This window comes from Aegilops tauschii, chromosome 1 (genome assembly GCF_002575655.3).
Source record: "Aegilops tauschii subsp. strangulata cultivar AL8/78 chromosome 1, Aet v6.0, whole genome shotgun sequence".
Taxonomy (NCBI): domain Eukaryota; kingdom Viridiplantae; phylum Streptophyta; class Magnoliopsida; order Poales; family Poaceae; genus Aegilops; species Aegilops tauschii.
Genome location: NC_053035.3, coordinates 466,290,017 through 466,307,129, shown reverse-complemented (window position 1 = coordinate 466,307,129; position 17,113 = coordinate 466,290,017).

Genomic DNA, 17,113 nt, shown 5'->3' with positions numbered 1-17,113 from the left:
TATTTTAGTTTTTGTTTTTGCATAAGATAATTATGCCTTATCTAAAAAAAATACCCTGATTGTATATCGATTGCCCCCCGTTACGAACGTCGCTATCGCCGTGCACGGAGGGGGGAAACGGTCGACACGGAGGGAATTCTAGTTGGTGGGGGATTCAGGGTGTAGCTATGTCACCGAAACATCGCACGGGTCCCGATGCATATGTGAAAGTGTTCAGGCATGCGTAGACGCCCGTCTTGGGGCTCCGCGGTGTGCCCCCCTGCACGCAAAGCAGTGCCGCCGTCACTTGGATGGGGGCACACCCCTGAGACGCGTGCTGCCTCTTGGGACATGCCACCACAGCACCCCGCATGTATGAGGGCCCGGTGCGACGCTCGGGTGGCATTGCTACCCCCAGGGCCCCCGTCCTGCCTAACCTGTAGCGTTTGACCACGAGATCTAGCCCTTTGACTTTGCACGGACGGGCTTTGAGCAGTCGACCTATCCACCCGGTTGTGGTAGGTCTGCCCATAGGAACACTTTGGAGCAACATCCGGGCCAGACCCACGGCAAGATCCACTCCGTGTAGACCCGACGCGCCCGTTTCCCCCCTCCAGGTGCCGGCGGCGGCACCGTCCGTGAGGGGGTGCACACCCCGGAGACGTGTGCCGCCTCTTGGGACAAGCCACCACATCACCCCGCATGTATGAGGGCCCGGTGCGACGCTCGGGTGGCATTGCTACCCCCAGGGCCCCGTCCCGCCTAACCAGAAGCGTTTGACCACGGGATCTAGCCCTTTGACTTTGCACGGACGGGATTTGAGCAGTGGACCTATCCACCCGGTTGTGGTAGGTCAGCCCATAGGAACACTTTGGAGCAACATCCGGGCTAGACCCACGGCAAGATCCCCTCCATGTAGACCCGACGCGCCCATTTCCCCCCTCTAGGTGCCGGCGGCGGCGCCGTCCGTGAGGGGGGCACACCCCGGAGACGCGTGCCGCCTCTTGGGACATGCCACCACAGCACCCCGCATGTATGTGGGCCCGGTGCGACGCTCGGGTGGCATTGCTACCCCCAGTGCCCCCGTCCCGCCTAACCCTGTAGCGTTTGACCACGGGATCTAGCCCTTTGACTTTGCACGGACGGGCTTTGAGCAGTGGACCTATCCACCCGGTTGTGGTAGGTCAGCCCATAGGAACACTTTGGAGCAACATCCGGGCCAGACCCACGGCAAGATCCCCTCCGTGTAGACCCGACGCGCCCGTTTCCCCCCTCCAGGTGCCGGCGGCGGCGCCGTCCGTGAGGGGGGGCACACCCCGGAGACGCGTGCCGCCTCTTGGGACATGCCACCACACCACCCCGCATGCATGAGGGCCCGGTGCGACGCTCGGGTGGCATTGCTACCCCCAGGGCCCCCGTCCCGCCTAACCCTGTAGCGTTTGACCACGAGATCTAGCCCTTTGACTTTGCACGGACGGGCTTTGAGCAGTGGACCTATCCACCTGGTTGTGGTAGGTCAGCCCATAGGAACACTTTGGAGCAACATCCGGGCCAGACCCACGGCAAGATCCCCTCCGTGTAGACCCGACGCGCCCGTTTCCCCCCTCCCGGTGCCGGCGGCGGCGCCGTCCGTGAGGGGGGCACACCCCGGAGACGCGTGCCGCCTCTTGGGACATGCCACCACAGCACCCCGCATGTATGAGGGCCCGGTGCGACGCTCGGGTGGCATTGCTACCCCCCAGGGCCCCCGTCCCGCCTAACCCTGTAGCGTTTGACCACGGGATCTAGCCCTTTGACTTTGCACGGACGGGCTTTGAGGAGTGGACCTATCCACCCGGTTGTCGTAGGTCAGCCCATAGGAACACTTTGGAGCAACATCCGGGCCAGACCCACGGCAAGATCCCCTCTGTGTAGACCCGACGCGCCCGTTTCCCCCCTCCAGGTGCCGGCGGCGGCGCCGTCCGTGAGGGGGGGCACACCCCGGAGACGCGTGCCGCCTCTTGGGACATGCCACCACACCACCCCGCATGTATGAGGGCCCGGTGCGACGCTCGGGTGGCATTGCTACCCCCAGGGCCCCCGTCCCGCCTAACCCTGTAGCATTTCACCACGGGATCTAGCCCTTTGACTTTGCACGGACGGGCTTTGAGCAGTGGACCTATCCACCCGGTTGTGGTAGGTGAGCCCATAGGAACACTTTGGAGCAACATCCGGGCCAGACCCACGGCAAGCTCCCCTCCGTGTAGACCCGACGCGCCCGTTTCCCCCCTCCAGGTGCCGGTGGCGGCGCCGTCCGTGAGGGGGGGCACACCCCGGAGACGCATGCCGCCTCTTGGGACATGCCACCACACCACCCCGCATGTATGAGGGCCCGGTGCGACGCTCGGGTGGCATTGCTACCCCCAGGGCCCCCGTCCCGCCTAACCCTGTAGCGTTTGACCACGGGATCTAGCCCTTTGACTTTGCACGGACGGGCTTTGAGCAGTGGACCTATCCACCTGGTTGTGGTAGGTCAGCCCATAGGAACACTTTGGAGCAACATCCGGGCCAGACCCACGGCAAGATCCCCTCCGTGTAGACCCGACGCGCCCGTTTCCCCCCTCCCGGTGCCGGCGGCGGTGCCGTCCGTGAGGGGGGGCACACCCCGGAGACGCGTGCCGCCTCTTGGGACATGCCACCACAGCACCCCGCATGTATGAGGGCCCGGTGCGACGCTCGGGTGGCATTGCTACCCCCCAGGGCCCCCGTCCCGCCTAACCCTGTAGCGTTTGACCACGGGATCTAGCCCTTTGACTTTGCACGGACGGGCTTTGAGGAGTGGACCTATCCACCCGGTTGTCGTAGGTCAGCCCATAGGAACACTTTGGAGCAACATCCGGGCCAGACCCACGGCAAGATCCCCTCTGTGTAGACCCGACGCGCCCGTTTCCCCCCTCCAGGTGCCGGCGGCGGCGCCGTCCGTGAGGGGGGGCACACCCCGGAGACGCGTGCCGCCTCTTGGGACATGCCACCACACCACCCCGCATGTATGAGGGCCCGGTGCGACGCTCGGGTGGCATTGCTACCCCAAGGGCCCCCGTCCCGCCTAACCCTGTAGCATTTCACCACGGGATCTAGCCCTTTGACTTTGCACGGACGGGCTTTGAGCAGTGGACCTATCCACCCGGTTGTGGTAGGTGAGCCCATAGGAACACTTTGGAGCAACATCCGGGCCAGACCCACGGCAAGCTCCCCTCCGTGTAGACCCGACGCGCCCGTTTCCCCCCTCCAGGTGCCGGTGGCGGCGCCGTCCGTGAGGGGGGGCACACCCCGGAGACGCGTGCCGCCTCTTGGGACATGCCACCACACCACCCCGCATGTATGAGGGCCCGGTGCGACGCTCGGGTGGCATTGCTACCCCCAGAGCCCCCGTCCCGCCTAACCCTGTAGCGTTTGACCACGGGATCTAGCCCTTTGACTTTGCACGGACGGGCTATGAGCAGTGGACCTATCCACCTGGTTGTGGTAGGTCAGCCCATAGGAACACTTTGGAGCAACATCCGGGCCAGACCCACGGCAAGATCCCCTCTGTGTAGACCCGACGCGCCCGTTTCCCCCCTCCAGGTGCCGGCGGTGGCGCCGTTCGTGAGGGGGGGCACACCCCGGAGACGCGTGTCGCCTCTTGGGACATGCCACCAGAGCACCTCGCATGTATGAGGGCCCGGTGCGACGCTCGGGTGGCATTGCTACCCCGCAGGGCCCCCGTCCCGCCTAACCCTGTAGCGTTTGACCACGGGATCTAGCCCTTTGACTTTGCACGGACGGGCTTTGAGTAGTGGACCTATCCACCCGGTTGTGGTAGGTCAGCCCATAGGAACACTTTGGAGCAACATCCGGGCCAGACCCACGGCAAGATCCCCTCCGTGTAGACCCGACGCGCCCGTTTCCCCCCTCCAGGTGCCGGCGGCGGCGCCGTCCGTGAGGGGGGCACACCCCGGAGACGCGTGCCGCCTCTTGGGACATGCCACCACACCACCCCGCATGTATGAGGGCCCGGTGCGACGCTCGGGTGGCATTGCTACCCCCCAGGGCCCCCGTCCCGCCTAACCCTGTAGCATTTCACCACGGGATCTAGCCCTTTGACTTTGCAAGGACTGGCTTTTAGCAGTGGACCTATCCACCCGGTTGTGGTAGGTCAGCCCATAGGAACACTTTGGAGCAACATCCGGGCCAGACCCACGGCAAGCTCCCCTCCGTGTAGACCCGACGCGCCCGTTTCCCCCCTCCAGGTGCCGGCGGCGGCGCCGTCCGTGAGGGGGGCACACCCCGGAGACGCGTGCCGCCTCTTGGGACATGCCACCACACCACCCCGCATGTATGAGGGCCCGGTGCGACGCTCGGGTGGCATTGCTACCCCCAGGGCCCCCGTCCCGCCTAACCCTGTAGCGTTTGACCACGGGATCTAGCCCTTTGACATTGCATGGACGGGCTTTGAGCAGTGGACCTATCCACCTGGTTGTGGTAGGTCAGCCCATAGGAACACTTTGGAGCAACATCCGGGCCAGACCCACGGCAAGATCCCCTCCGTGTAGACCCGACGCGCCCGTTTCCCCCCTCCAGGTGCCGGCGGTGGCGCCGTTCGTGAGGGGGGGCACACCCCGGAGACGCGTGCCGCCTCTTGGGACATGCCACTACAGCACCTCGCATGTATGAGGGCCCGGTGCGACGCTCGGGTGGCATTGCTACCCCCCAGGGCCCCCGTCCCGCCTAACCCTGTAGCGTTTGACCACGGGATCTAGCCCTTTGACTTTGCACGGACGGGCTTTGAGTAGTGGACCTATCCACCCGGTTGTGGTAGGTCAGCCCATAGGAACACTTTGGAGCAACATCCGGGCCAGACCCACGGCAAGATCCCCTCTGTGTAGACCCGACGCGCCCGTTTCCCCCCTCCAGGTGCCGGCGGCGGCGCCGTCCGTGAGGGGGGCACACCCCGGAGACGCGTGCCGCCTCTTGGGACATGCCACCACACCACCCCGCATGTATGAGGGCCCGGTGCGACGCTCGGGTGGCATTGCTACCCCCCAGGATCCCAGTCCCGCCTAACCCTGTAGCATTTCACCACGGGATCTAGCCCTTTGACTTTGCACGGACGGGCTTTGAGCAGTTGACCTATCCACCCGGTTGTGGTAGGTCAGCCCATAGGAACACTTTGGAGCAACATCCGGGCCAGACCCATGGCAAGCTCCCCTCCGTGTAGACCCGACGCGCCCGTTTCCCCCCTCCAGGTGCCGGCGGCGGCGCCGTCCGTGAGGGGGGGCACACCCCGGAGACGCGTGCCGCCTCTTGGGACATGCCACCACACCACCCCGCATGTATGAGGGCCCGGTGCGACGCTCGGGTGGCCTTGCTACCCCCAGGGCCCCCGTCCCGCCTAACCCTATAGCGTTTGACCACGGGATCTAGCCCTTTGACTTTGCACGGACGGGCTTTGAGCAGTGGACCTATCCACCTGGTTGTGGTAGGTCAGCCCATAGGAACACTTTGGAACAACAGGCCAGACCCACGGCAAGATCCCCTCCGTGTAGACCCGACGCGCCCGTTTCCCCCCTCCACGTGCCGGCGGTGGCGCCGTTCGTGAGGGGGGGCACACCCCGGAGACGCGTGCCGCCTCTTGGGACATGCCACCACAGCACCTCGCATGTATGAGGGCCCGGTGCGACGCTCGGGTGGCATTGCTACCCCCCAGGGCCCCCGTCCCGCCTAACCCTGTAGCGTTTGACCACGGGATCTAGCCCTTTGACTTTGCACGGATGGGCTTTGAGTAGTGGACCTATCCACCCGGTTGTGGTAGGTCAGCCCATAGGAACACTTTGGAGCAAGATCCTTGCCAGACCCACGGCAAGATCCCCTCTGTGTAGACCCGACGCGCCCGTTTCCCCCCTCCAGGTGCCGGCGGCGGCGCCGTCCGTGAGGGGGGCACACCCCGGAGACGCGTGCCGCCTCTTGGGACATGCCACCACACCACCCCGCATGTATGAGGGCCCGGTGCGACACTCGGGTGGCATTGCTACCCCCCAGGGCCCCCGTCCCGCCTAACCCTGTAGCATTTCACCACGGGATCTAGCCCTTTGACTTTGCACGGACGGGCTTTGAGCAGTGGACCTATCCACCCGGTTGTGGTAGGTCAGCCCATAGGAACACTTTGGAGCAACATCCGGGCCAGACCCACGGCAAGCTCCCCTCCGTGTAGACCCGACGCGCCCGTTTCCCCCCTCCAGGTGCCGGTGGCGGCGCCGCCCGTGAGGGGGGGCACACCCCGGAGACGCGTGCCGCCTCTTGGGACATGCCACCACACCACCCCGCATGTATGAGGGCCCGGTGCGACGCTCGGGTGGCATTGCTACCCCCAGGGCCCCCGTCCCGCCTAACCCTGTTGCGTTTGACCACGGGATCTAGCCCTTTGACTTTGCACGGACGGGCTATGAGCAGTGTACCTATCCACCTGGTTGTGGTAGGTCAGCCCATAGGAACACTTTGGAGCAACATCCGGGCCAGACCCACGGCAAGATCCCCTCTGTGTAGACCCGACGCGCCCGTTTCCCCCCTCCAGGTGCCGGCGGTGGTGCCTGTTCGTGAGGGGGGGCACACCCCGGAGACGCGTGTCGCCTCTTGGGACATGCCACCAGAGCACCTCGCATGTATGAGGGCCCGGTGCGACGCTCGGGTGGCATTGCTACCCCCAGGGCCCCCGTCCCGCCTAACCCTGTAGCATTTCACCACGGGATCTAGCCCTTTGACTTTGCAAGGACGGGCTTTGAGCAGTGGACCTATCCACCCGGTTGTGGTAGGTCAGCCCATAGGAACACTTTGGAGCAACATCCGGGCCAGACCCACGGCAAGCTCCCCTCCGTGTAGACCCGACGCGCCCGTTTCCCCCCTCCAGGTGCCGGCGGCGGCGCCGTCCGTGAGGGGGGCACACCCCGGAGACGCGTGCCGCCTCTTGGGACATGCCACCACACCACCCCGCATGTATGAGGGCCCGGTGCGACGCTCGGGTGGCATTGCTACCCCCGAGGGCCCCCGTCCCGCCTAACCCTGTAGCGTTTGACCACGGGATCTAGCCCTTTGACTTTGCACGGACGGGCTTTGAGCAGTGGACCTATCCACCCGGTTGTGGTAGGTCAGCCCATAGGAACACTTTGGAGCAACATCCGGGCCAGACCCATGGCAAGCTCCCCTCCGTGTAGACCCGACGCGCCCGTTTCCCCCCTCCAGGTGGCGGCGGCGGCGCCGTCCGTGAGGGGGGGCACACCCCGGAGACGCGTGCCGCCTCTTGGGACATGCCACCACACCACCCCGCATGTATGAGGGCCCGGTGCGACGCTCGGGTGGCATTGCTACCCCAGGGCCCCCGTCCCGCCTAACCCTGTAGCGTTTGACCACGGGATCTAGCCCTTTGACTTTGCACGGACGGGCTTTGAGCAGTGGACCTATCCACCCGGTTGTGGTAGGTCAGCCCATAGGAACACTTTGGAGCAACATCCGGGCCAGACCCACGGCAAGATCCCCTCCGTGTAGACCCGACGCGCCCGTTTCCCCCCTCCAGGTGCCGGCGGTGGCGCCGTTCGTGAGGGGGGGCACACCCCGGAGACGCGTGCCGCCTCTTGGGACATGCCACCACAGCACCTCGCATGTATGAGGGCCCGGTGCGACGCTCGGGTGGCATTGCTACCCCCCAGGGCCCCCGTCCCGCCTAACCCTGTAGCGTTTGACCACGGGATCTAGCCCTTTGACTTTGCACGGACGGGCTTTGAGCAGTGGACCTATCCACCCGGTTGTGGTAGGTCAGCCCATAGGAACACTTTGGAGCAAGATCCTTGCCAGACCCACGGCAAGATCCCCTCTGTGTAGACCCGACGCGCCCGTTTCCCCCCTCCAGGTGCGGGCGGCGGCGCCGTCCGTGAGGGGGGGCACACCCCGGAGACGCGTGCCGCCTCTTGGGACATGCCACCACACCACCCCGCATGTATGAGGGACCGGTGCGACGCTCGGGTGGCATTGCTACCCCCAGGGCCCCCGTCCCGCCTAACCCTGTAGCGTTTGACCACGGGATCTAGCCCTTTGACTTTGCACTTACGGGCTTAGAGCAGTGGACCTATCCACCCGGTTGGGGTAGGTCAGCCCATAGGAACACTTTGGAGCAACATCCGGGCCAGACCCACGGCAAGATCCCCTTCGTGTAGACCCGACGCGCCCGTTTCCCCACTCCAGGTGCCGGCGGCGGCGCCGTCCGTGAGGGGGGGCACACCCCGGAGACGCGTGCCGCCTCTTGGGACATGCCACCACACCACCCCGCATGTATGAGGGCCCGGTGCGACGCTCGGGTGGCATTGCTACCCCCCAGGGCCCGCGTCCTGCCTAACCCTGTAGAGTTTGACCACGGGATCTAGCCCTTTGACTTTGCACGGACGGGCTTTGAGCAGTGGACCTATCCACCCGGTTGTGGTAGGTCGGCCCATAGGAACACTTTGGAGCAACATCCGGGCCAGACCCACAGCAAGCTCCCCTCCGTGTAGACCCGACGCGCCCGTTTCCCCACTCCAGGTGCCGGCGGCGGCGCCGTCCGTGAGGGGGGGCACACCCCGGAGACGCGTGCCGCCTCCTGGGACATGCCACCACAGCAACCCGCATGTATGAGGGCCCGGTGCGACGCTCGGGTGGCATTGCTACCCCCCAGGGCCCCCGTCCCGCCTAACCCTGTAGCGTTTGACCACGGGATCTAGCCCTTTGACTTTGCACGGACGGGCTTTGAGCAGTGGACCTATCCACCCGGTTGTGGTAGGTCAGCACATAGGAACATTTGAAGCAACATCCGGGCCAGACCCACGGCAAGATCCCCTCCGTGTAGACCCGACGCGCCCGTTTCCCCCCTACAGGTGGCGGCGGCGACGCCGTCCGTGAGGGGGGGCACACCCCGGAGACGCGTGCCGCCTCTTGGGACATGCCACCACACCACTCCGCATGTATGAGGGCCCGGTGCGACGCTCGGGTGGCATTGCTACCCCCAGGGCCCCCGTCCCGCCTAACCCTGTAGCATTTCACCACGGGATCTAGCCCTTTGACTTTGCACGGACGGGCTTTGAGCAGTGGACCTATCCACCCGGTTGTGGTAGGTCAGCCCATAGGAACACTTTGGAGCAACATCCGGGCCAGACCCACGGCAAGCACCCCTCCGTGTAGACCCGACGCGCCCGTTTCCCCCCTCCAGGTGCCGGCGGCGGCGCCGTCCGTGAGGGGGGGCACACCCCGGAGACGCGTGCCGCCTCCTGGGACATGCCACCACAGCAACCCGCATGTATGAGGGCCCGGTGCGACGCTCGGGTGGCATTGCTACCCCCCAGGGCCCCCGTCCCGCCTAACCCTGTAGCGTGTGACCACGGGATCTAGCCCTTTGACTTTGCACGGACGGGCTTTGAGCAGTGGACCTATCCACCCGGTTGTGGTAGGTCAGCACATAGGAACATTTGAAGCAACATCCGGGCCAGACCCACGGCAAGATCCCCTCCGTGTAGACCCGACGCGCCCGTTTCCCCCCGACAGGTGGCGGCGGCGACGCCGTCCGTGAGGGGGGCACACCCCGGAGACGCGTGCCGCCTCTTGGGCCATGCCACCACACCACCCCGCATGTATGAGGGCCCGGTGCGACGCTCGGGTGGCATTGCTACCCCCAGGGCCCCCGTCCCGCCTAACCCTGTAGCATTTCACCACGGGATCTAGCCCTTTGACTTTGCACGGACGGGCTTTGAGCAGTGGACCTATCCACCCGGTTGTGGTAGGTCAGCCCATAGGAACACTTTGGAGCAACATCCGGGCCAGACCCACGGCAAGCTCCCCTCCGTGTAGACCCGACGCGCCCGTTTCCCCCCTCCAGGTGCCGGCGGCGGCGCCGTCCGTGAGGGGGGGCACACCCCGGAGACGCGTGCCGCCTCCTGGGACATGCCACCACAGCAACCCGCATGTATGAGGGCCCGGTGCGACGCTCGGGTGGCATTGCTACCCCCCAGGGCCCCCGTCCCGCCTAACCCTGTAGCGTTTGACCACGGGATCTAGCCCTTTGACTTTGCACGGACGGGCTTTGAGCAGTGGACCTATCCACCAGGTTGTGGTAGGTCAGCCCATAGGAACATTTGGAGCAACATCCGGGCCAGACCCACGACAAGATCCCCTCCGTGTAGACCCGACGCGCCCGTTTCCCCCCTCCAGGTGGCGGCGGCGACGCCGTCCGTGAGGGGGGGCACACCCCGGAGACGCGTGCCGCCTCTTGGGACATGCCACCACAGCACCCCGCATGTATGAGGGCCCGGTGCGACGCTCGGGTGGCATTGCTACCCCCCAGGGCCCCCGTCCCGCCTAACTCTGTAGCGTTTGACCACGGGATCTAGCCCTTTGACTTTGCACGGACGGGCTTTGAGCAGTGGACCTATCCACCCGGTTGTGGTAGGTCAGCCCATAGGAACACTTTGGAGCAACATCCGGGCCAGACCCACGGCAAGATCCCCTCCGTGTAGACCCGACGCGCCCGTTTCCCCCCTCCAGGTGCCGGCGGCGGCGCCGTCCGTGAGGGGGGGCACACCCTGGAGACGCGTGCCGCCTCTTGGGACATGCCACCACACCACCCCGCATGGATGAGGGCCCGGTGCGACGCTCGGGTGGCATTGCTACCCCCAGGGCCCCCGTCCCGCCTAACCCTGTAGCGTTTGACCACGGGATCTAGCCCTTTGACTTTGCACGGACGGGCTTTGAGCAGTGGACCTATCCACCCGGTTGTGGTATGTCAGCCCATAGGAACACTTTAGAGCAACATCCGGGCCAGACCCACGGCAAGATCCGCTCCGTGTAGACCCGGCGCGCCCGTTTCCACCCTCCAGGTGCGGGCGGCGGCGCCGTCCGTGAGGGGGGGGCACACCCCGGAGACGCGTGCCGCCTCTTGGGACATGCCACCACACCACCCCGCATGTATGAGGGACCGGTGCGACGCTCGGGTGGCATTGCTACCCCCAGGGCCCCCGTCCCGCCTAACCCTGTAGCGTTTGACCACGGGATCTAGCCCTTTGACTTGGCACTTACGGGCTTAGAGCAGTGGACCTATCCACCCGGTTGGGGTAGGTCAGCCCATAGGAACACTTTGGAGCAACATCCGGGCCAGACCCACGGCAAGATCCCCTTCGTGTAGACCCGACGCGCCCGTTTCCCCACTCCAGGTGCCGGCGGCGGCGCCGTCCGTGAGGGGGGGGCACACCCCGGAGACGCGTGCCGCCTCTTGGGACATGCCACCACAGCACCCCGCATGTATGAGGGCCCGGTGCGACGCTCGGGTGGCATTGCTACCCCCCAGGGCCCGCGTCCCGCCTAACCCTGTAGAGTTTGACCACGGGATCTAGCCCTTTGACTTTGCACGGACGGGCTTTGAGCAGTGGACCTATCCACCCGGTTGTGGTAGGTCGGCCCATAGGAACACTTTGGAGCAACATCCGGGCCAGACCCACGGCAAGCTCCCCTCCGTGTAGACCCGACGCGCCCGTTTCCCCACTCCAGGTGCCGGCGGCGGCGCCGTCCGTGAGGGGGGGCACACCCCGGAGACGCGTGCCGCCTCCTGGGACATGCCACCACAGCACCCCGCATGTATGAGGGCCCGGTGCGACGCTCGGGTGGCATTGCTACCCCCCAGGGCCCCCGTCCCGCCTAACCCTGTAGCGTTTGACCACGGGATCTAGCCCTTTGACTTTGCATGGACGGGCTTAGAGCAGTGGACCTATCCACCCGGTTGGGGTAGGTCAGCCCATAGGAACACTTTGGAGCAACATCCGGGCCAGACCCACGGCAAGATCCCCTTCGTGTAGACCCGACGCGCCCGTTTCCCCCCTACTGGTGGCGGCGGCGACGCCGTCCGTGAGGGGGGGCACACCCCGGAGACGCGTGCCGCCTCTTGGGACATGCCACCACACCACCCCGCATGTATGAGGGCCCGGTGCGACGCTCGGGTGGCATTGCTACCCCCAGGGCCCCCGTCCCGCCTAACCCTGTAGCATTTCACCACGGGATCTAGCCCTTTGACTTTGCACGGACGGGCTTTGAGGAGTGGACCTATCCACCCGGTTGTGGTAGGTCAGCCCATAGGAACACTTTGGAGCAACATCCGGGCCAGACCCACGGCAAGCTCCCCTCCGTGTAGACCCGACGCGCCCGTTTCCCCCCTCCAGGTGCCGGCGGCGGCGCCGTCCGTGAGGGGGGGCACACCCCGGAGACGCGTGCCGCCTCCTGGGACATGCCACCACAGCAACCCGCATGTATGAGGGCCCGGTGCGACGCTCGGGTGGCATTGCTACCCCCCAGGGCCCCCGTCCCGCCTAACCCTGTAGCGTTTGACCACGGGATCTAGCCCTTTGACTTTGCACGGACGGGCTTTGAGCAGTGGACCTATCCACCCGGTTGTGGTAGGTCAGCCCATAGGAACATTTGGAGCAACATCCGAGCCAGACCCACGGCAAGATCCCCTCCGTGTAGACCCGACGCGCCCGTTTCCCCCCTCCAGGTGGCGGCGGCGACGCCGTCCGTGAGGGGGGGCACACCCCGGAGACGCGTGCCGCCTCTTGGGACATGCCACCACAGCACCCCGCATGTATGAGGGCCCGGTGCGACGCTCGGGTGGCATTGCTACCCCCCAGGGCCCCCGTCCCGCCTAACTCTGTAGCGTTTGACCACGGGATCTAGCCCTTTGACTTTGCACGGACGGGCTTTGAGCAGTGGACCTATCCACCCGGTTGTGGTAGGTCAGCCCATAGGAACACTTTGGAGCAACATCCGGGCCAGACCCACGGCAAGATCCGCTCCGTGTAGACCCGACGCGCCCGTTTCCCCCCTCCAGGTGCCGGCGGCGGCGCCGTCCGTGAGGGGGGGCACACCCCGGAGACGCGTGCCGCCTCTTGGGACATGCCACCACAGCACCCCGCATGTATGAGGGCCCGGTGCGACGCTCGGGTGGCATTGCTACCCCCAGGGCCCCCGTCCCGCCTAACCCTGTAGCGTTTGACCACGGGATCTAGCCCTTTGACTTTGCACGGACGGGCTTAGAGCAGTGGACCTATCCACCCGGTTGGGGTAGGTCAGCCCATAGGAACACTTTGGAGCAACATCCGGGCCAGACCCACGGCAAGATCCCCTTCGTGTAGACCCGACGCGCCCGTTTCCCCACTCCAGGTGCCGGCGGCGGCGCCGTCCGTGAGGGGGGGGCACACCCCGGAGACGCGTGCCGCCTCTTGGGACATGCCACCACAGCACCCCGCATGTATGAGGGCCCGGTGCGACGCTCGGGTGGCATTGCTACCCCCAGGGCCCGCGTCCTGCCTAACCCTGTAGCGTTTGACCACGGGATCTAGCCCTTTGACTTTGCACGGACGGGCTTTGAGCAGTGGACCTATCCACCCGGTTGTGGTAGGTCGGCCCATAGGAATACTTTGGAGCAACATCCGGGCCAGATCCACGGCAAGATCCCCTCCGTGTAGACCCGACGCGCCCGTTTCCCCCCTCTAGGTGCCGGCGGCGACGCCGCCCGTGAGAGGGGGCACACCCCGGAGACGCGTGCCGCCTCTTGGGACATGCCACCACAGCACCCCGCATGTATGAGGGCCCGGTGCGACGCTCGGGTGGCATTGCTACCCCCCAGGGCCCCCGTCCCGCCTAACTCTGTAGCGTTTGACCACGGGATCTAGCCCTTTGACTTTGCACGGACGGGCTTTGAGCAGTGGACCTATCCACCCGGTTGTGGTAGGTCAGCTCATAGGAACACTTTGGAGCAACATCCGGGCCAGACCCACGGCAAGATCCCCTCCGTGTAGACCCGACGCGACCGTTTCCCCCCTCCAGGTGCCGGCGGCGGCGCTGTCCGTGAGGGGGGGCACACCCCGGAGACGCGTGTCGCCTCTTGGGACATGCCACCACACCACCCCGCATGTATGAGGGCCCGGTGCGACGCTCGGGTGGCATTGCTACCCCCAGGGCCCCCGTCCCGCCTAACCCTGTAGCGTTTGACCACGGGATCTAGCCCTTTGACTTTGCACGGACGGGCTTAGAGCAGTGGACCTATCCACCCGGTTGGGGTAGGTCAGCCCATAGGAACACTTTGGAGCAACATCCGGGCCAGACCCACGGCAAGATCCCCTTCGTGTAGACCCGACGCGCCCGTTTCCCCCCTCCAGGTGCCGGCGGCGGCGCCGTCCATGAGGGGGGGCACACCCCGGAGACGCGTGATGCCTCTTGGGACATGCCACCACAGCACCCCGCATGTATGAGGGCCCGGTGCGACGCTCGGGTGGCATTGCTACCCCCCAGGGCCCGCGTCCCGCCTAACCCTGTAGCGTTTGACCACGGGATCTAGCCCTTTGACTTTGCACGGACGGGCTTTGAGCAGTGGACCTATCCACCCGGTTGTGGTAGGTCGGCCCATAGGAACACTTTGGAGCAACATCCGGGCCAGACCCACGGCAAGCTCCCCTCCGTGTAGACCCGACGCGCCCGTTTCCCCCCTCCAGGTGCCGGCGGCGACGCCGCCCGTGAGAGGGGGCACACCCCGGAGACGCGTGCCGCCTCTTGGGACATGCCACCACAGCACCCCGCATGTATGAGGGCCCGGTGCGACGCTCGGGTGGCATTGCTACCCCCCAGGGCCCCCGTCCCGCCTAACTCTGTAGCGTTTGACCACGGGATCTAGCCCTTTGACTTTGCACGGACGGGCTTTGAGCAGTGGACCTATCCACCCGGTTGTGGTAGGTCAGCCCATAGGAACACTTTGGAGCAACATCCGGGCCAGACCCACGGCAAGATCCCCTCCGTGTAGACCCGACGCGCCCGTTTCCCCCCTCCAGGTGCCGGCAGCGGCGCCGTCCGTGAGGGGGGGCACACCCTGGAGACGCGTGCCGCCTCTTGGGACATGCCACCACACCACCCCGCATGGATGAGGGCCCGGTGCGACGCTCGGGTGGCATTGCTACCCCCAGGGCCCCCGTCCCGCCTAACCCTGTAGCGTTTGACCACGGGATCTAGCCCTTTGACTTTGCACGGACGGGCTTTGAGCAGTGGACCTATCCACCCGGTTGTGGTATGTCAGCCCATAGGAACACTTTAGAGCAACATCCGGGCCAGACCCACAGCAAGATCCGCTCCGTGTAGACCCGGCGCGCCCGTTTCCACCCTCCAGGTGCGGGCGGCGGCGCCGTCCGTGAGGGGGGGCACACCCCGGAGACGCGTGCCGCCTCTTGGGACATGCCACCACACCACCCCGCATGTATGAGGGACCGGTGCGACGCTCGGGTGGCATTGCTACCCCCAGGGCCCCCGTCCCGCCTAACCCTGTAGCGTTTGACCACGGGATCTAGCCCTTTGACTTTGCACTTACGGGCTTAGAGCAGTGGACCTATCCACCCGGTTGGGGTAGGTCAGCCCATAGGAACACTTTGGAGCAACATCCGGGCCAGACCCACGGCAAGATCCCCTTCGTGTAGACCCGACGCGCCCGTTTCCCCACTCCAGGTGCCGGCGGCGGCGCCGTCCGTGAGGGGGGGGCACACCCCGGAGACGCGTGCCGCCTCTTGGGACATGCCACCACAGCACCCCGCATGTATGAGGGCCCGGTGCGACGCTCGGGTGGCATTGCTACCCCCCAGGGCCCGCGTCCCGCCTAACCCTGTAGAGTTTGACCACGGGATCTAGCCCTTTGACTTTGCACGGACGGGCTTTGAGCAGTGGACCTATCCACCCGGTTGTGGTAGGTCGGCCCATAGGAACACTTTGGAGCAACATCCGGGCCAGACCCACGGCAAGCTCCCCTCCGTGTAGACCCGACGCGCCCGTTTCCCCACTCCAGGTGCCGGCGGCGGCGCCGTCCGTGAGGGGGGGCACACCCCGGAGACGCGTGCCGCCTCCTGGGACATGCCACCACAGCACCCCGCATGTATGAGGGCCCGGTGCGACGCTCGGGTGGCATTGCTACCCCCCAGGGCCCCCGTCCCGCCTAACCCTGTAGCGTTTGACCACGGGATCTAGCCCTTTGACTTTGCATGGACGGGCTTAGAGCAGTGGACCTATCCACCCGGTTGGGGTAGGTCAGCCCATAGGAACACTTTGGAGCAACATCCGGGCCAGACCCACGGCAAGATCCCCTTCGTGTAGACCCGACGCGCCCGTTTCCCCCCTACTGGTGGCGGCGGCGACGCCGTCCGTGAGGGGGGGCACACCCCGGAGACGCGTGCCGCCTCTTGGGACATGCCACCACAGCACCCCGCATGTATGAGGGCCCGGTGCGACGCTCGGGTGGCATTGCTACCCCCAGGGCCCGCGTCCTGCCTAACCCTGTAGCGTTTGACCACGGGATCTAGCCCTTTGACTTTGCACGGACGGGCTTTGAGCAGTGGACCTATCCACCCGGTTGTGGTAGGTCGGCCCATAGGAATACTTTGGAGCAACATCCGGGCCAGATCCACGGCAAGATCCCCTCCGTGTAGACCCGACGCGCCCGTTTCCCCCCTCTAGGTGCCGGCGGCGACGCCGCCCGTGAGAGGGGGCACACCCCGGAGACGCGTGCCGCCTCTTGGGACATGCCACCACAGCACCCCGCATGTATGAGGGCCCGGTGCGACGCTCGGGTGGCATTGCTACCCCCCAGGGCCCCCGTCCCGCCTAACTCTGTAGCGTTTGACCACGGGATCTAGCCCTTTGACTTTGCACGGACGGGCTTTGAGCAGTGGACCTATCCACCCGGTTGTGGTAGGTCAGCTCATAGGAACACTTTGGAGCAACATCCGGGCCAGACCCACGGCAAGATCCCCTCCGTGTAGACCCGACGCGACCGTTTCCCCCCTCCAGGTGCCGGCGGCGGCGCTGTCCGTGAGGGGGGGCACACCCCGGAGACGCGTGTCGCCTCTTGGGACATGCCACCACACCACCCCGCATGTATGAGGGCCCGGTGCGACGCTCGGGTGGCATTGCTACCCCCAGGGCCCCCGTCCCGCCTAACCCTGTAGCGTTTGACCACGGGATCTAGCCCTTTGACTTTGCACGGACGGGCTTAGAGCAGTGGACCTATCCACCCGGTTGGGGTAGG